Here is an 18,127-nt window from a genome sequence, read left to right on the forward strand (position 1 = left end):
GGAAGATCGCCATGAGTCTGAGGCCAGCCTAAGACTACATAGTGAATGCCAGGCCAAACTGGACTAGAGTGAGGCCCTACCTCAAAAAGCCAAAAAAAAAAAAAAGAAAAGAAAAGAAAATATTTATTTACTTGAGGGGTACACAGACAAAGAGACAAGAGAGGGCATGGGTATGCCAGGGTCTCCTGCCACTGCAATTGAAAAACAGACACATGTGCCCCTTTGTGCATCTGGCTTTACATGGGTACTGGGGAATTGAACCCAGTCCATCAAGCTTTACAAACAAGCACCTTTAAAACCACTGAGCCATCTTTTCAGCCCCCACCAGCTATTTGTGGTCGAATGTTTTGTCCCCAACAATGTGAAGCTAACTACAGCAGTGTCCAAATTGGAATTTGAACCCCTGGGCATGTAACTCCAAAACTTTCCTCTTTGCCTGACACCTTCATGAGGAAGAGGCAATAGGCAGAAGGAATGGAGAGCTTGGGGTTGACAGTGACACAGTATGAAGTGATCGGTGGACTGCTGACATCCCAGACAGTGTCCTGGTCCTAAGTTGGAAAGGCAGCTTCACAGAATCAGTTAAGGACTTCCCTGGCAGGCAGCATGGTCTGCTCTGAAGAAGGGGTGGAGTACAGAAAGAAGACACCATTAGACCACAAGAGGGCGCCCCTCACCCTAATTCCAGCCTGAATTGTATGGGTTCTCTTGGCCTTTGTCTAATTAAATACTGACATTTTAAAGAAGAAGGAAACTCCTAAGAGGCCAAATACCCTGTCCAGTGTCACGTATAAACAGCTTGAGCCTGACCTGCGATCTGTGTGGTTCAGTAGACATCAGAATCTAGTTTACCAGCGTTCTGTGTGCTTGCCTGAGTCCTGGTTCAGCTGGGTCAGGCCTAGGCTCCCAGGGCTAAGTACTACTATGAATAAGCCAGTGTGGAGCACAAACTTCTAGTGCATGCATGTTTACTTATAAACAATGCACGTGTGGTAACATACACACCTTTTTTGAAGTATGTATCTATTTATTTGAGATAGGAGGAGAGAGAGACAGAGACAGAGACAGAGACAGAGAATGGGCACAACAGAGCCTCTAGCCATTGTAAATGAACTCCAAATGCATGTAATACTTTGTGTACTTGGCTTTTCTTGGCTACTGGGGAATTGAAGCTGATTTTTCAGGCTTTGTAAACAAGTTCCTTTAACCACTGTGCAATCTCTCATTTATGTGTGTGTGTGTGTGTGTGTGTGTGTGTGCGTGCGCGCGCGCGCGCGTGCGTGTATTACTTTGTATTACTTATTGAATATTTGTAATGCATTAGTTGGCCTTTCAATAATTCTATTAACTCATTTAGTCCTCACCAAAGCCTCTGCAGATATGATGCTATCCCATTTTCCAGAACAAGAAACTGAGGGACAGAGGTTAAGTTACATACCAATAAAACATAGATAAAAAGATGACAATCTAGCTTCAGAATAAGGTGAGATTTAAAAAGCAAAAATAAATAAAGTCAGGCACAGTGGCATATATCTGTAATCCCAACACTTGGGCAGGAAGATCAGGAGTTCAAAATCAGCCTTGGCTACTTATCCAGTTCAAGGTTATCCCTGGCTAGAGAAGACCTTGTCTCAAAATGAGAGAGAGAGAGTTGGAGAAATGGCTTAGCAGTTTTAAGGCGCTTGCCTGTGAAGCCTAAGGACCCATGTTCAACTCTCCAGATCCTAGGTAAGCCAGACACACAAAGGTGAGACAAGTGCAAGATTGCACATGCCCACTAGGTGGTGCAGTGTCTGGAGTTTGATTGCTATGGTTGAGGCCCTGGCACACCAATTCTCTCTCTCTCCTTCTGTCTCTGTCTATCTCTGTCTCTCTAAAAAATGAGAGAGGGAGAGAACATCATTCTCCTCCCAAGCCCCATTGGTGCATCTTGTGTATTTTTCAGAGCCCTGCTCCAGGGGCTCCAAGGTCAGTCCTCTGAGACAGTGAGTAGAGAAAGCCATAAAAGCCCAGAAGCAAGTTTACTAGTGTGGTGGTTTGGATAGGCTCATATGTTTTGAACACCTAGTGGTAATTTGGAAAAGTTGTGAAGCTTCTGGAAGGGAGAGCCTTGCTGGGGGAGCTGTGTTGCTAGGGTCCGGCTTTGGGCTAATATAACTCAGATCCATGTCTACTTTATTCCTGCCACTACAGAGATGTGATGTCCACCTGTCTGCTCTGCCATATCTTCCTCACCATGGTGAAACTTTCCCTCAGAAGCGTAAGCCAAAATAAACCCTTTCCTCCAATAAGCTACTTCTGTTTGGCCATTTTGTTCCATCAAGAAGAGAGTAACTGTTACACCCAGGTTGGGAGCGCAGGAGAAGGTGATGGCTGAGTGGAATCTTTCAAGGTGTTTAAGAGATCTCTCGGGGAAAGGCGTGCTTCAGCAAAGCCCCAGGAGCAAGAGCACAGGGTGTTCTGGGATCTCCAAGTGGCATAGCACAGCTGAAATGCAGAGCATTAGTATAGCTTTGAGGCTCAAAAAGACTCTCTATAGGAACATAACCTCTGAGCTTTCACTGAGGCACCAGGCCATCAGTCCACTGCCTCCTGGACAGCACCCCAGCTTTTTTGGTCCTCAGCTGCCATCCTCACTATAACCTCAGATGCAAAGGGAGCCTATTTTTTCTGAGGTAGGGTCTCAGTCTAGCCCAGGCTGACCTGGAATTCACTATGTAGCCTCAGGGTAGCCTCAAACTCATGGTAATCCTCCTACCTCTGTCTCCTGAGTGCTGGGATTAAAGGCATCCACCACCACGCTAGGCCAAAGGGAGCCTTTTGAAAATCTGGTTGGACTCGGTGTTGTCCCAAACTCCATCGTTTAGGAGTTCTTCCTCCCTGGTATCCTTCATGAGTCTTTATTTCCTCTGAGCCCCAGCGTCTGTGACCCTTCCCCTTTGACCTTGTGCCACATGTGCATTTCCACTAAAAACCTTCCATCAAGCCAAGTATTTAACAGGGTGAGCAAGTTTACTGAGGATTTGGAGGTCCTGTGGTCACATCGCATCCTACATGGTCATTTACCATCTCCCATCTCTCACCTCTTCTCATTCAGTCCCCACAGCCTCCCCCAAAGCTGGTCTGAACCCTCACATACGCAATCCTCCTTCCAGGATGGCTCCAACATCAGTGCCCCACTCTACCCAGGCTGCCCCAGCCTTCTCCTCAGCCAAGCCCAAAAGGCATCCTTTGTTTCATCTTCCTTGGGCCATGGACAGTAGTCTCCTCGTTGGAGTAGCCAGACCAGTCTATGATAGCAAGGGAGGTGGTGACAGGAGATGGGTTCCAAGAAGACCACCTGCAGCATTGGCAGGGGAGGGAGCAGGCAGCTGGAGGGAGGTGGTCAGGTGCAGCTCCAAACAACAGTGGGATGTGCACAGGGCCCCACAACTCAGCACACAGACTGTGGCCCGGCTGCCTATCATGCTGTGCGCCACACTGTCAGCCACACCCCCGCCAGGTTCAAAGTCTCACTCAGAGAGGCAAAGACGTAGGCCCTGGCCAACTGGAGGACAGCCCTCCAGTGCAGGCAGCAGCTCCCGAGCCACCCAGCCCTGGTCTTGCCTACAGTGGACACAGATACGTCATAAAGGAACTTCTTTCCCTCATCCCTTGGGCCTCGAAGACCCTGGAGCCAAATCCTGAACAAAGCCTTCAGACAGAGGAGCCAGGAGTGCCTGGGTTCCTGCAGGAGGGGCAAACAGGGCAACAGAAACAGCAAGGTACAGCAGTGGCTGGAGAGATAGGGGGAAAGAGGATCCTTGGAGCGGACCCCCACGTCTGCTTGACACCACTGTTTGCTAAATCGGCTTATGTATGTTCTGGGGGACCACTGAAGCCAAGGCTCTACCCATGCATCGGCACACTGGCCGGCCAAGGTACAAAGCATAACATAGACATTCTGTGGCATCTGGGCACTGTGCTCCTCCAGGATGTCATCTGATACCCGGCCATGCTCACCGTCTAGCACCAAGACCTGGAGGCTGCCCAGACCCTGGAAGGCAGTGGCCAACAGTGATGCAGCCCTGTTCCCATCAGCTGTAGCACCGGGCGCTGGGGCAGCTCGCCCTCCAGCTGCACTGGGCGGGGCGGGGCCGGGGACGGCCGCCACTGAAGCTTGAGCTCCCACAGGCTGGGCAGCCCGGTGATATGGCAGGGCCTGAGATTGCGCCAAGTCCCCTGTACGCTCAGGGACTGGACCCTCCGGAACTGCCAGAGGCGAACGCTGGTGGGGTTCTGGGAGCAGAGAGCCTCCAAGCGGCTGCCTAGCAGGGAGAGTTGCTGAAGGGCAAGGAAGACTTTGGAGGCATTATGGGTCCCCCAAGTGTATCCCTTGCCTCTGAAAGTCAGGGTCTGTAAGACTGGGAAGACATTAGCAGACAGTTCCCAAGACTTGCCCGAGACTGTATGAAGCTCCAAGCTCATCAGGTTCATGGGCAGGGATACTATGACCTTGGCACGGGGGGCGGGTCACTGCAGTCTCAAAAGTGTGCAGACTCATTGCACCTCCAAAACTATCTGACCCTCCAGGGAAACCAGTTGGTTGCCCTGAAGTAGCAGCTCATGCAGGCATGGCAAACAGGCAAAGGGGGCCGGAGGCAGGACACATAGCTTACTGTAGGACAGATTCAAGGTCAACAGTCCTGACCCGGCTCCTGTCCCATTCATGCACAGCTTGGCACTCCACAGTTGGTTTCCAGCCAGGTTCTGTCTCCGAAGCCTGAGCATGGCAGCCAGGAACCCCAGTGGCACCTTATTCAGGCCAGTGGCCTGAAGGTCCAGGCTCTCCGGGCTGTGACAGGAAGCCAGGGCTTCCTGAGATATGAGTGCTATCTTGCCACCTCTCAAATTCAGCTCCTGTAGCTCAGAGCGGCCCACTGCCACAGCAGCAGCCTCCACAGACAGGGTGTCGAGCTGCCGCAGCTCAGGGTGCCTGCCCCTATCTTTGTGTTGCCTAAATACAGAGACTTCAGCTTAAGGCCTTGGAGGGGCCCAGGACTAGCTGTGGTCATCTTCTGGTTGAATGACAGATTCAACATGTCCAGGGTCCAGGCATTCCCAGAGGAGGGGCCGTTTGCCAGATATGGGAATAGGTCAGCTAGATCTCCCGTGTCCTGGAGACAACTCTGTGTGACAGTCAGCTGTCTTAGACTGGGAAGCAGTGGGACACCCACTGTCCTCCTGCTCAGGCAGGAGCCCCAGAAATGGATTTGCTTGAGGGATAGCAGATCGACACAGGCATCAGGCGGTAGGAAGAAGGAGTTCGGTAAAAGACTTGTATGAATGAGAGATGCCGCAGTTTGCCCCAGGCCCTAGAGAACTCCTGGCAGGAATTGGCTGAGATGTAATTTCAGACCCAGGCCTTTGAGCTCAGGAAAGGTGGAGAAAGTGCCCTGAGGCAGGGGAGACATAGAACCAGTGAGGCAGAGCCCCTCTACATTCCGAGGCACAGCTTGCAAGGCCCGTGTCACATCTGTCACTGATGAGCAAAGAGCAAGGAAGGGCAGCTTGGAGTCCAGGGGGCAGAGAGGCGACCACGTGCAGCCAGGAGCCCAGTCACTAGACAGTTGGAAGTGGTCCAGCCTGTGGCCAGCGGCAGGGATGGGAGCAGACCAGGCCGCAGCAAGTTCACAGAGAAACAGAATCAGAGCTGAGTGGAACCCAGACTCACCCCCTGCCCATCAACACATGCTTGCCCATAATACTCACAGCAGTGCCACCTCACACTTCCCCTGGAGGTAGGAAGCAGGGTCAGAGAGCTGCAATGCCTCCTCACCATAGGACCAGTGGGGGACTGAGTGTAAGAGAGAAACAGCAGCAAGAGAAACTTCCAGAGTCGGGGAAAGGAAGAAGTTACTAGTGGTGAATTAGGGGTCAGCTATCACTTCTGTTATAAGAAAGCAAGGCATCTCTAAGCTCAAGATCTGGGGCCAGTCAGGATTTCAGTCTGTCATAGACCCGGACAGGGTCAGTTGACAACTTCTTTGAATCTCTGTCAATGTAGTAACAGACACGCATGTGCACACACACACACACACACACACACACACACACACCTTGCTTTACAAGATTGCTACAGATACAGATGTGGGGCAGAGGAGCTGCCCTCTTCATCACTAACTTTATTTTTTATTTCTTTAAAAAATTTTTGTTTATGCATTTGAGAGAGTGTTTTAAGTATGGGCATACTAGTGCCTAATGCCACTGCAAATGGACTCCAGACACGTGTGCCACTTTGTCCATCTGGCTTTACATGGGTACTGGAGAATCAAACTTGGAGCACTCAGTTTTGCAAGCAAGCTCCTCTAACCAGCCCTCATCACTAACTTCATGACTTCCTCTTTTGACTCTACTAGAAAGGAGTTCAAACAAGGAATTGTTGGGCTGGAGAGATTTAGCTGTTAAGGCACTTGCCTGTGAAACCTAAGGTCCCAAGTAAGCCTGATGTACAAGGTCGCACATGCGCACAAGGGAGCACATGTATCTGGAGTTTGATTGCAGTGGCTGGAAGTCCTGGCATGCCAATTCTCGCTCTCCCTCCTCCCTCCACCTCCCCCCCTCTCTCGTCAGTCAGGTTAGGAGCTCCTCAATGGATCCAGACATTGCTGGTCAGAGCCTCATGTCTCAATCCCTTCCCCAAAGCCCCACCTCTGAACAGTGCTGCATTGGGGACCAAGCCTTCAATACAGGAGCCTTTGGGGAATACTTCAGATACAAGCCCTACCACCTTCCTTTCAGATGGGGAACTGAGACCAGAGAGAAGAAAACTTTCCAGGGCCAAGCAGCAAGTAGGTGACAAGGACAGAACCAGAACCCAGGGACATGGTCGGGATGGGTGGGGATGGTGTGTCGGGTTACTAGCACTTTTTACCTCCATGGGAAGTGAAGAAGACCCTTCTCTGATCTCCCTTTCCTACTGCACCCCCGCACACACACACACGGGAGGTTTGTAGAAAGACCTAGAGTCATCTGGCCAGGGCTGCCTGGAGAACTGCTCTGGGAAGGAGAACCAAGAAGCTACCCTTGTGAGGAAATAAAATAAGCACTGAACTTAAATGCAATAATAAGTGAAAGGCATTGAAAACAGCCATCCCTGTGTTGGTCTAGGCTGTTTTCTGGGGGGCCTCCTTTGGGATGACGTGCATGGCTTGTATGTTGATGTGTGTGGGCAGGCATGCACGTGCCATCACGTACATGTAGAGGTTAGAGGACAACCTCAGGTGCCTGCGTTTGTGACCCACGTTGACCCAGGGCCTCTCACTGCTCACCACTGTGTTTACCGCCTCTGAGGGGCTCCCCTGTCTCCACCCCCAGTCCTGCCGTAGTTGCCCTGGGATTATCGATGGCAAGTGGCTTCAGAAATTCAACCTCAAGGACTCAGGCAAGCACTCTATCCACCCAGTCACATCCCCAGCCCCTGAGGGTTTTTAAAAAGATTTTATTATTTACTTATTTCGGAAAGAGGCAGAGAGCGAGCGAGAGAGCACGCCAGGGCCCCCAGCCGCTGCAAATGAACTCCAGATGCATGGGCCACCTTGTGTATCTGGCCTATGTGGGTCCTTGCGAACTGAACCTGGGTCCTTTGGCTTTGCAGGCAAATGCCTTAACTGCTAAGCCAGCCCTCCAGCCCACCCTGAGGGGTTTTCTCTTCCTCTCTCCATTAGCCCAGCTCTTCTCCTTCCATACACAATAGATTCTTACTTCTCATACGTAGTGTTTGGACCCTTGTCTCCCTTGTCCCCAGCACTTCCTTTTCCTCACATTCAGTGCCCCCAATTGCACCCAAACCCTCCAGCCACGTAAAGACAGACTTTAGACAGATTCGAGTGATCATCCTCACTGGTCACAGATATCTCTACTCAAGACAATTCAAGGGCTGGGAAAATGGTTCAGGAAAGCCTGAGGGCCTGGGTTCAATTCCCCAGTGCCCACATAAAGCCGCACCCACAAAGAGGTGCATTTGTCTGGTGTTCATTTGCAGTAGCAAGAGGCCCTGGCACACCCATATACACATATGCAAGTAAATAAATATTTAAATGTATTTTTTGAAAACAAGCTTTTGGGCTGGAAAGATGGCTCAGCTAAGGTACTTGCCTGCGAAGCCTAAGGATCCAGGTTCAATTCCCACATACCCACATAAAGCCAGATGCATAAGGTGGCGCATGTGTCTGGAGTTAATTTGCAGTGGCCAGAGGCCCTGGTGTGCCCATTCTTTCTATCTATCTCTATCTCTGTCCCTCTCTCCTTCCCTCTCTTTCTCTTACTTTCTCTCAAATAAGTAAATAAAATACTTAAAAATAAACAAACTATTAGCCATTCCATGCATGGCCACAGTAGACTTGTAAATAAAAGGAAGAAACATTTTATCCATGATTCTTCCACTAATGGTTCAAATGGTCTCCCCTTGCTTGAGTTCACCTAAGTTCTTGTCCCAACACTAAGCATTTCCTATAAAACTACTGTTTTGAACCAGGCATGGTGGCTCACACCTTTAATCCCAGCACTTGGGAGGCATAAGTAGGAGAATGGCTATGAGTTCAAGGCCACTCTGAGACTCCATAGTGAATTCCAGATCAGCCTGGGCTAGAGCGAAACCCTACCTTGAAAAGCCAAAGTAAATAAATAATACACTACTATTTTTTGCACCTTCCTCTGTGCCAGACATCCTGACAAGCCTTCTAACTAATACAACCAGAATTGTTTTATTTTTTAGCCACTCAGAATTCCTCTGACTCATAAAAGCAACTAGCATTTGTGAAAACTCTATTATGCTCTCAGTCTTAACCCAGCCATTGCATGTATGTCTTCCTGCCCTCCCCCAATTCTCCAGAAGATTTACTGCCTAAGGAAGTTCAGTGACCTGCCACAGTCCCCAAAATAGCTTCTTCATCTGCAGGTTTGGAAGTCTTGGTGATCACTTCCCCATTTGGGCTTCCAGAGGGCCGCTGGAGGTGGACTGAGATGTTCCCTGTTACAGCCTTTGTGCTTTGGGGAGCTCAATAGCACCTCCCAGACAGCTTTGAGAGAGGCGCGTCTTTGTTTCCTCATAGTTCATATGTCACAAGGATAGACAGAGGTGTCCATGGAAGGAGGAGATATTTTTCACTGACTTGAGGAACACAGAGGACTGCGGCAGGGACAGCTGAGCAGGACGTGCCGAGCTGAGCTCCTGCAGCCCAGTGGGAAGCAGAGCCAGTCCTGTGGGGAGGAAGTGAGAGAGCCCAGGCTAAGTGTGGGCTGCCTTGAGGTTGCCCGGTGAGGTTCTTGGTGGGGTAGTCCTGTAAGAAGAAGTGTGCTATGACCGCCTGGCATTAATTTGTTGGAAGGGTGGGAGAGGGCTTCATGGAAGCTTACGCCAGCTGGGGGTCTAAGGAAGGCAGGAAGCCAGAGAGTGGACCCCCTGGAAGGACAGCGGTGTTACCATCCTGGCAGGAGCAGACACAGTCTAACCTCTAAAGCGACACTTGTGGGGCTGAGGAGATGGATGAACAATTGACGTGCTTGCCTGCAAAGCTGTGTTAGATGCCCATGTAAGCCAGATGACTGATGAACAAGGTAGCATACACATCTGGAGCTTGCCACAGCTGGAAGCCCGGGCACACCCATTCTCCCCCCCCCCCTCTCTCTCTCTCTCACTCTCTCTCTCATAGATAAATAAGAGACACTTGTGACCTTCTCTTTGGCTAACAGACTACTGAGATAATTGACCCCAAGGAAATGTAATTGTCCCCCCAGGAGTCTTAGGCTCAAGTAAAGGCCGAAGCCTCCTGTGGACCAGAGAAGGAACCTGGCTTCCAGGAGGAGATTTCACACCATGCTGAAAACTTGTCAGACCACCTTGCTGGAGAGACTGGAGCCAGCCAATGATAGGTCAGTGATGGCCAGGACCACACCTGGACCAGGTCTGTTTACTTATGTGTAACCCAGTTACTGCTTCAGATTCAACTTTTCCCTGACATTGGAGTATTCCCCAGGAACCCTGAGCTCCCTTCTTACTGTATTCTCTCCCTAGGTCATCTTGTCAGTCTCATGGCTTTTAAAGACTGTCTATTTGCTGGTGACTTGCTGACCTCCCCTGAGCTCCAGACTCTTAACATTCAGCTGCCTGTTTATCATCTTCGCTTTGGGGTTCAAACAAGCAATTCAGGCATAATTAACCAAAACAGACTCCTGCTTCCAAGCCTGCTTCACCCTTCCCCTCCAAAGGGCTCCATCTTTTCTGTTGTTTGTTTTGTGTGTGTGTGTGTGTGTGTGTGTGTGTGTGTGTGTGTGTGTGTGTGTGAAGCTAGGGATTGAGTTTTAGGATTTTAGGAGTGCTAGACAAATGCAGTATCACTGAGAGTCGTTTCGATACAGAATACAAAACCATCCACAAAGTCCCTTCAACACAAACCTGAGAGAAGTCACCCTTGATTCTTCTTTCCTTCACCCCCAGCACTGGTGAAGCCACATGAGAACCCTTTCAAAACCCACTGTCTCCCCCTGTCTCCATGGTGAGTCTCCTAGATCGAGTGGCCGTCATCTTCTGCCTGGATCACAGCAGTGGTTTCCTGACACATCTCTCTGCTCTTCTTCCTGATTCCTATAAACCATTTCCCACAAAGAACACAGAGTGAGCTTTTCAAAATATTGTATTTAGCCAGGCGTGGTGGTGCACGCCTTTAATCCCAGCACTCAGGAGGCAGAGGTAGGAAGATCACTGTGAGTTCGAAGCCACCCTGAGACTACATAGTGAATTGCAGGTCAGCCTGGGCTAAAGTGAGACCCTACCTCAAAAAAAACAAAAAATAAATAAATGCATATTTTTTATTTATTTTCAAGTATACACACACACACACACACACACACAGATAGAGAGAGAGAGAGAGAGAGAGGTAGTGAGAAAATGGAGTGTCAGGGCCCCTAGCCACTGCAAATGAACTCCAGATGTATGTGCCACTTTGTGCATTTGGTTTTATGTGGGTGCTAAGGAATCAAACCAGGATCATTAGGCACTGCAGGCAAGTGCCTTAACCTCTGAGCCATCTTTCCAGCCCCAGAGTGAGCTTTTAAAGATACACACCACATCCTTACTCTGTCCTAAGTCCTTCCAAGGATCCTCATCACATGTAGAATCCAACGTCCTTGGCTGGGCTGATGTAAGGCTCCCCGAGATGGCCCTGCTTTACCCTCACACTGTGGCTTTCCATCCTCTCCCTGGCTCAAGCCACATGGGCCAGACTCGCATCCACTCACATGCTGTTGCAATACATATTTCCCTTGTCTTGCACTCTCTGCTCATCTGTGAGAGTTGTTCTGGATGCTGCTGTTGTTTTTTCTGTTTTGTGCTTAAGGAGGTTGCTTGCTTTTGTAGATGTGGCTGCCTATGTGCACGGGTATGCGCGTAGATCTACTAACTATGAGCCAATGCCCCAAAATGGATGGCTTTGTCTACGGGCCACCACTTAGAGACTTTTTGCTTAAGACAAAACAATTCTCCCAGGCCATGGGGAGGTTCTATTTTCTCATCCTATTTTCTTAGCAGATAACATGACTATGAACCTAAAACAAAAGCAAATACTTTGAAGGCTTGCCAACAATAAAAAGACCATAACTTGGTCATCATAATAATATGAAAAAAAGTAGAATTGAAGGCCAAATCATTAAGTGGGATGAAAGGGGAGCATATTGAAATAATAAAAGCTACATCACTCCAAGTAAACACATACACTGTAGCCTTTAGAAATCTAAGGAGATCAAAGCTGGGCATGATGGTAGATGCCTGTAACCCCAGCACTCAGGAGGCTGAGGCAGGAGGATCATATATTCCAGGCTAGCCTGAGCTACACAATAACACACTGTCAGAGAGAGAGAGAAGACAGAGAGAGATTGGAGCTGAACAGATTGCTCAGTGGTTAAAGTGCTTGCTTACAAAGCCTGATGGCTTGGGTTCAATTCCCTGCCACCCATGTGAAGCTGGGCTCCAAGCAGCACATGCACCTGACATTGGTTTACAGCACTAGCAGACCCTGGCACAAATGTACCACATACACAGGCACACAAATGAATAGCTTTATTTTTTTAAATAAGAGGAGGTAGAGCAGGAGAGGTAGCTTAGTGGTTAAGGTGCTTATCTGTGAAGCCTAAGGACTCATGTTCAACTCTCAAGGTCCCATGTAAGCCAGATGCAGTAATGCAAGCAGGCAGTGTTGCACATGGGCACAAAGGGGTGCATGCTTCTGGAGTTTGACTGCAGTGGCTGGAGACCCTGGCATGCCAATTCTCTTTCTCTTCATCACTCTCTCTCTCTCTCCTGAAAAAAAAAAAAAAAAGCCATTCTATTGGGCTTGCCTTAAAAAAAAAAAAAAACAGAAGAAAAAGAATAAGAAGAAAAAGAGGGAGAAGGTAGAGGAGGAGGAAAGGGAAGAATGAGGGAAAAAAGGAAGGAAGGGAAGGAGAGAAGAGAGACATGAGAAGTTGACAGAGCACAGTTGTTTTTATTTATTCAACCAATGGTGACAGACACTATGTTCTCTTTTAAGTGTTGGAGAATAAGCATTGAACAAAACATAAACTCCTTAGAGTAATGGGCCTAATTAAAAAAAAAAAATTGCTGACAGCCTCCATTCATATACACAATGTACCCAGATCATAATCCCCTCCCACTACCCTTCCTTGTCTCCTCTTCCCATCCCTCCTCCACTGAACCCCTCCTTCATTCCAACTAGTTGCTCTTCTATTTTGATGTCATTTTCTTTTTCACCCCTATTATACATGTGTTAGGTAGTGACAGCCTCTGTGGGGTCCTGAAAACAACAGCTATTTAATGTCTGGAGGACAGTATTGTTAGCACTCTTCCCCTTTCTTTGGCTCTTAGATTCTTTCCGCCACCTCTTCCACAGTGGATCCTGAGACAAAGGTGTCTCACTTAGTGCTGAACACACTCCACTGTCACTCATTCTCAGCACTTCAGTGAGTATTGAGTCTCCCCAGCAGTCACCACCATCTGAAAAGAGAAGCTTCTCTAACCAAAAGGGAGAGCAGCTTTAGCATATGGCATAAACATAAATAGTTAGAGGGCCATGTGGTAAGCATAATAGCTGTTTAACCTAACAGTAGTAGCTTCCCACCTAAGGCTTATGACCTCTCCAGCTATAGGCTTTTGACTAGGTTGTCAGTACCACACATGAATTTCCTCCCATTGAGCAGGCCTCAAATCCAATCAGAGAGCAGTTGGTTTCTTTCATAACAGATATGCCACCATTGCCCCAGTTGGCACATTTTGCCTGGCTGGCCAGCCATATAGCTTGCAGGGTCCACCGCTGGTGAAGACCATTGACTTTTCTCTTCAAACAAGATGGATAGCACTTTCCAGCACCATGACAGCTTGTCAACAGGGAAGAGGCTTCCAGCTGATTTCTAAAGGGCCTAATTTTTTTAAGGGCCTAATTTTAGTGGAAGAAAAGAGACAGTTTCTTACAGTAAACATGTAATATAGTCATAAGCTCAATAGAGAAAAATACAGCAATGATGAGGGATAGAGGAACCCAAGGGCAGGGATAGAGTGGCAATTTAAAAAATTTTTTTTTCATTTTTTTATTTATTTATCTGAGAGTGACAGACACAGAGAGAAAGACAGGTAGAGGGAGAGAGAGAGAATGGGCGCGCCAGGGCTTCCAGCCTCTGCAAACGAACTCCAGACGCGTGCGCCCCCTTGTGCATCTGGCTAACGTGGGGAACCGAGCCTCGAACCGGGGTCCTTAGGCTTCACAGGCAAGCGCTTAACCGCTAAGCCATCTCTCCAGCCCGACAATTTTAAATAGTATAATACAGAGACCTTTCCGAACGTGGTGACATTTGAACAGAAGCCTGAAGAATGGAGAGGAAGCTGTAAAGATCTCCGGCAGAGGCAATAGCAAGTACAAAGGCCCTGATGTAGGAACGGGCCTGGATTGGTTTGAAGGGGGACAAACAAAGCCTTCGTGGCTAAGTGACATGAGCAGGAGAGTGGTAGGAGATGAGGTCAGAGAGGCCAGTGGTGAGGAGAGCCCAACAAACAGCTCAGGGTGGTGCCTATAAATTGCTGTAAGTACTGTGACTTGTAATCTTCAGGAGAAATGGGGTCACCGTGGGGTTTTGAGTAGAGTAGTACACAGTCTGATGTATGCTATAAAAATCACTGCGAGAGGACTGAGGAGATGACTCAGTGGCTAAAGGCACTTGCTTAAAAAACCTGTCAATTCCCCAGCCAATCACATAAAGCCAGATGTACATTTGCAGCAGCGAAAATCCCTAGCAAACCTACAGAGAGAGAGTGAGTGAGAAAGAAAGAGAGCAAGAGAGGCACACACGAGTGCAAATAAATAAGTAAATAATTTTTTTAAAAAACCATTTAGAGCCAGGCATGGTGGTGCACACCTTTAATCCCAGCATTCAGGAGGCAGAGGCAGGAGGATCGCTGTGAGTTCGAGGCCACCCTGAGACTACAGAGTGAATTCCAGGTCAGCCTGGGCTAGAGTGAGACCTTAACTCAAAAAAAAAAAAATTATTTAAGAGCTGGAGGGATGGCTTAATGGCTAAGGCACTTGACTGCAAAGACTAAGGACCCGGGTTTGATTCTCCAATACCCATGTAAGCCAGATGCACAAGGTGGCACTTGCATCTGGAATTTGTTTGCAGTGGCTAGAAGCCCTGCCATGCCCATTCTCTTTCTCTCTGCCCATACCCCCTTCTCTCTCACTCACGCACACAAATAAATAAAATATTTGAAAAGGAATCACTTAGGCCTCTGTGACCAGAGCAGGGAATGGTGGGTACATGAGGGCAGCAGAGAGATAAGCCCCGAGCTATTGCAAGAACCCAGGTATGCGGATGTTGTCTTGGGACATGGTGATGAACTTGGGTTAAGGAGTGCTTGGATTCTAGATGAATCAGCCTTTCCTGATGAATTCCATGTGGCATGTAAGAGAAAGAGAAGATAAGAATGATGGCCAAACTAGGGAAGTACATGCTTTAAAAAATAAGAATTCGCTGGGCTGGAGAGATGGCTTAGCAGTTAAGCGCTTGCCTGTGAAGCCTAAGGACCCCTATTTGAGACTCGATTCCCCAGGACCCTCATTAGCCAGATGCACACGGGGGCTCACGCATCTGGAGTTCGTTTACAGTGGCTGGAAGCTCTGGAGCACCTATTCTCTCTCTCTCTCTCTCTCTCTCTCTCTCTCTCTCTCTCTCTCTCTCTCTGGCTCTCAAATAAATAAGTAAAAATAAACAAACAAAAATTTTTTTAAAAATAAGAATTCGGGCAGAGAGAGAGCTCAGTGGTTAAGGTGCTTGCCTACAAAGCCTAACAACCTGACTTCAATTCCCCAGTACCCATGTAAAGCCAGATGCACAAAATGGCACATGCATCTAGAGTTCATTTGTAGTGGCTAGAGGCCCTGGCACACCCATCCTCTCTGTTTCTCTTCTCTCTCTCTCCTTGCAAATAAATAAATAGTCAAAACAAGTAAGAAGTTATCTTTTCAAACGTTCGGTTGAAAATACCAATTATATATGCAAGTGACATCACTCAGTACACGATTTGCCAGGCAAAGGAGGCACTTGGTCACGCACGTGTGAGCACAGTGTGGCCATGTGTGCACGCGTGCTTATAGCTATGCTGTCTTTAGACCTACTTCTGTCACACAGGGCTCCCGTCATTGTGGCAAGCTACCCAGCCTCTTTGAAATATAATTAGGTGTAGTTCCTAGGAAGGTGGCTTTAATTCAGGTCTATATATTTTTTTTACATTCTGCCTAGCAAAACACAGCTTCTGGAACCTCTTTGCAGATGGGCAGACCCCAGCGAGTGGCTCTTGAATAGAACATAACACAATGTGCAAAAAGGCTTCAAAGGCTATTAGCCAAACTTCCACCCGGTTCTCACTCTGAGAACACTATGGGCCCAGCCATTATGCTGTGGAAAAGGCCAGACCACAATCAGAGGCCACCTGTAGGGTCTGGCTGAACCCCAACTAAGGTCCCAGACTCCATCACCCGACTTGCAAGTGCCAGAGACTTCAGACGATCCCAATCATCCCAGAGCAGGGACGAGCTGTTCCTGTGGAGCCCTTTCCAAATGGCAGGCCTGTGGGCTGAATAAATGTTGCCTGGGGCTGCCTTGTTATGCAATCACAGAGAGCTGGAGCAGGGGGATTTTTTTGTAGACACATCTGGTCCACTGGAAACCTATTGACAGAAATGGATCACGAGTCAGTAGACATCCTCACTTCCTCATCCAGACCTAGTCACAGGGATGGCTCGGTGGGAAAAGCACTTGCTGCACAAGCACGAGGCCCTGGGTGCAGATTCTCAAACCCACATGAAGTCGATGTGGCAGTGTGCGTCTGTAATTCCAGTGTGTGTGCGGCAAGACAGGAGAACTCCCAGAAGATCTCAGCCAGCTAACGTGGTGAACAACAGGAAACTCTGCCTTGTGGTGCATGCCTTTAATCCCAGCACTCGGGAGGCATAGGTAGGAGGATCGTCATGAGTTCGAGGCCACCCTGGTACTACAGACTGAATTCCAGGTCAGCCTGAGCTAGAGTGAGCCTCTACCTCGAAAAAAAATAAAAGAAAAGGAAAAAAGAAACCCTGCCTTGAACAAGGCAAAGACCAACACCTGTAGTTGTCTTCCGATCTCTACACACGTGCCATGGCACATGCATGCATGCAGTCTCTCATCTACACACACACACACACACACACACACACACACACACACACACACACACACGGCTATTTCCTAAAACGTCTTCCTAAAGCCAGATCTGGTAACTCATGCCTGTGATCCCAGGATTGGAGAGGCTGAAGCAGGAAGATCATAAGTTCAAGGTCAGCCTGGGCGACAGAGCAAGAATCTATGGCAAACAAACAAATAGAAACACTTCCAGAAGTGGGTGTGATCTCTCAGGCAGGCTCTGAGTCCTCCAGCACTGGGGAGCATCCAGAGAGGACAACACTTCGCAGTCATGGTAATCTGGCCCTGGCCTCCTCTGAAGCCGTCTCCTTCCCAGGTCCTCATAGACATTGCTTGCTACCACCCATAGAATGCCTTCCACTTACTATAGGCGTTTGTACCTCTGTCTTTTTCTCACACAGCTCCTTCTGTTTGTAAACACTTTTTGCTCCCTAGACCAGTAACTCAGTTTCCCAGGACCACCTCCCCAATACTCAAAGGCTTAGTTCTATTCTGATCTCAAAAGGATTCCAGTGTGTTCTGTGGGAAGGGCTTCTTCTTCTTCCTGCTTCCATAAAAACTTAAGGTCTGGATCCACTTCCCAGAAATAGGCAGGGCACAGTGACTTTGAGCAATGAAGTAATAAAAAAAAAAAAAAAGAAAAGAAAAACAGAAGAAGATGGGAGAAGATGAGGGGGTGCCACAACCAGCTGCTGGTAATCTCAGCTGCTGAGAGAGGGGAAAGAGAGGAGTTAGGACCAACTGTGAGTTTGTGGACATGGCCTTGAGTTATCACAGCATCTCCAGCCCACACTCTCCACCATCCTCACCCCCACCCCCGCCACAAAGTGTTCCCATCAAGTTTTATTGGTTCCCAGGACATGTCTCACTTATGATTAAAAAAAAAAAGAGAGAGAGAGTCTGTTCCCACAGCAGCCTTGCCATTCTGCTGCCCCTGGGGTCCCTCCACACCCCTCTGTAGAACTTCCTCCTCCTTCCAAGCCCAATTTCACACAGCAGCGCCTGCCAGGCGCAGCTGTTGTCTGAGGGGGCCTACGGACGTGCAGTAGGAACAGGGCAACGGCTGTGCCCTCCTCTACTGCTAGGCACAGCATGGCACATACAGCTGCCACCTCCTGCGGCTCCATGGGTATCTGCCTCCCACACAACCCTCCCCAGGCGGCTTCCTGACCCCTCACTGAGGCACAGTAGTGGGAGGCAGAGCAGGAGAGAATAACTCTGCAGTAGCTGGCTAAGTCTACCCTAGCAAAGAACTGCCATGAACTGGGCGGCTTAAGGTCCAGTTGTCTTCACAGACTTGATGCTTTTTGGAAACGGAGGGGGAGGATCTGCTCCAGGTCCCTCTCCTTGGCTTGTACATGTTCCTTTC

General features: G+C 48.7%; 1 pseudogene; it reads right to left on the reverse strand.

Moving 5' to 3' along the window:
• Positions 1-3,181: 3,181 nt before the first annotated feature.
• Positions 3,182-5,677, reverse strand: LOC101614991 (annotated as a pseudogene).
• Between the last annotated feature and the right edge of the window lie 12,450 nt (positions 5,678-18,127).

The sequence above is a fragment of the Jaculus jaculus genome, chromosome 5, assembly GCF_020740685.1.
Source record: "Jaculus jaculus isolate mJacJac1 chromosome 5, mJacJac1.mat.Y.cur, whole genome shotgun sequence".
Classification (NCBI taxonomy): domain Eukaryota; kingdom Metazoa; phylum Chordata; class Mammalia; order Rodentia; family Dipodidae; genus Jaculus; species Jaculus jaculus.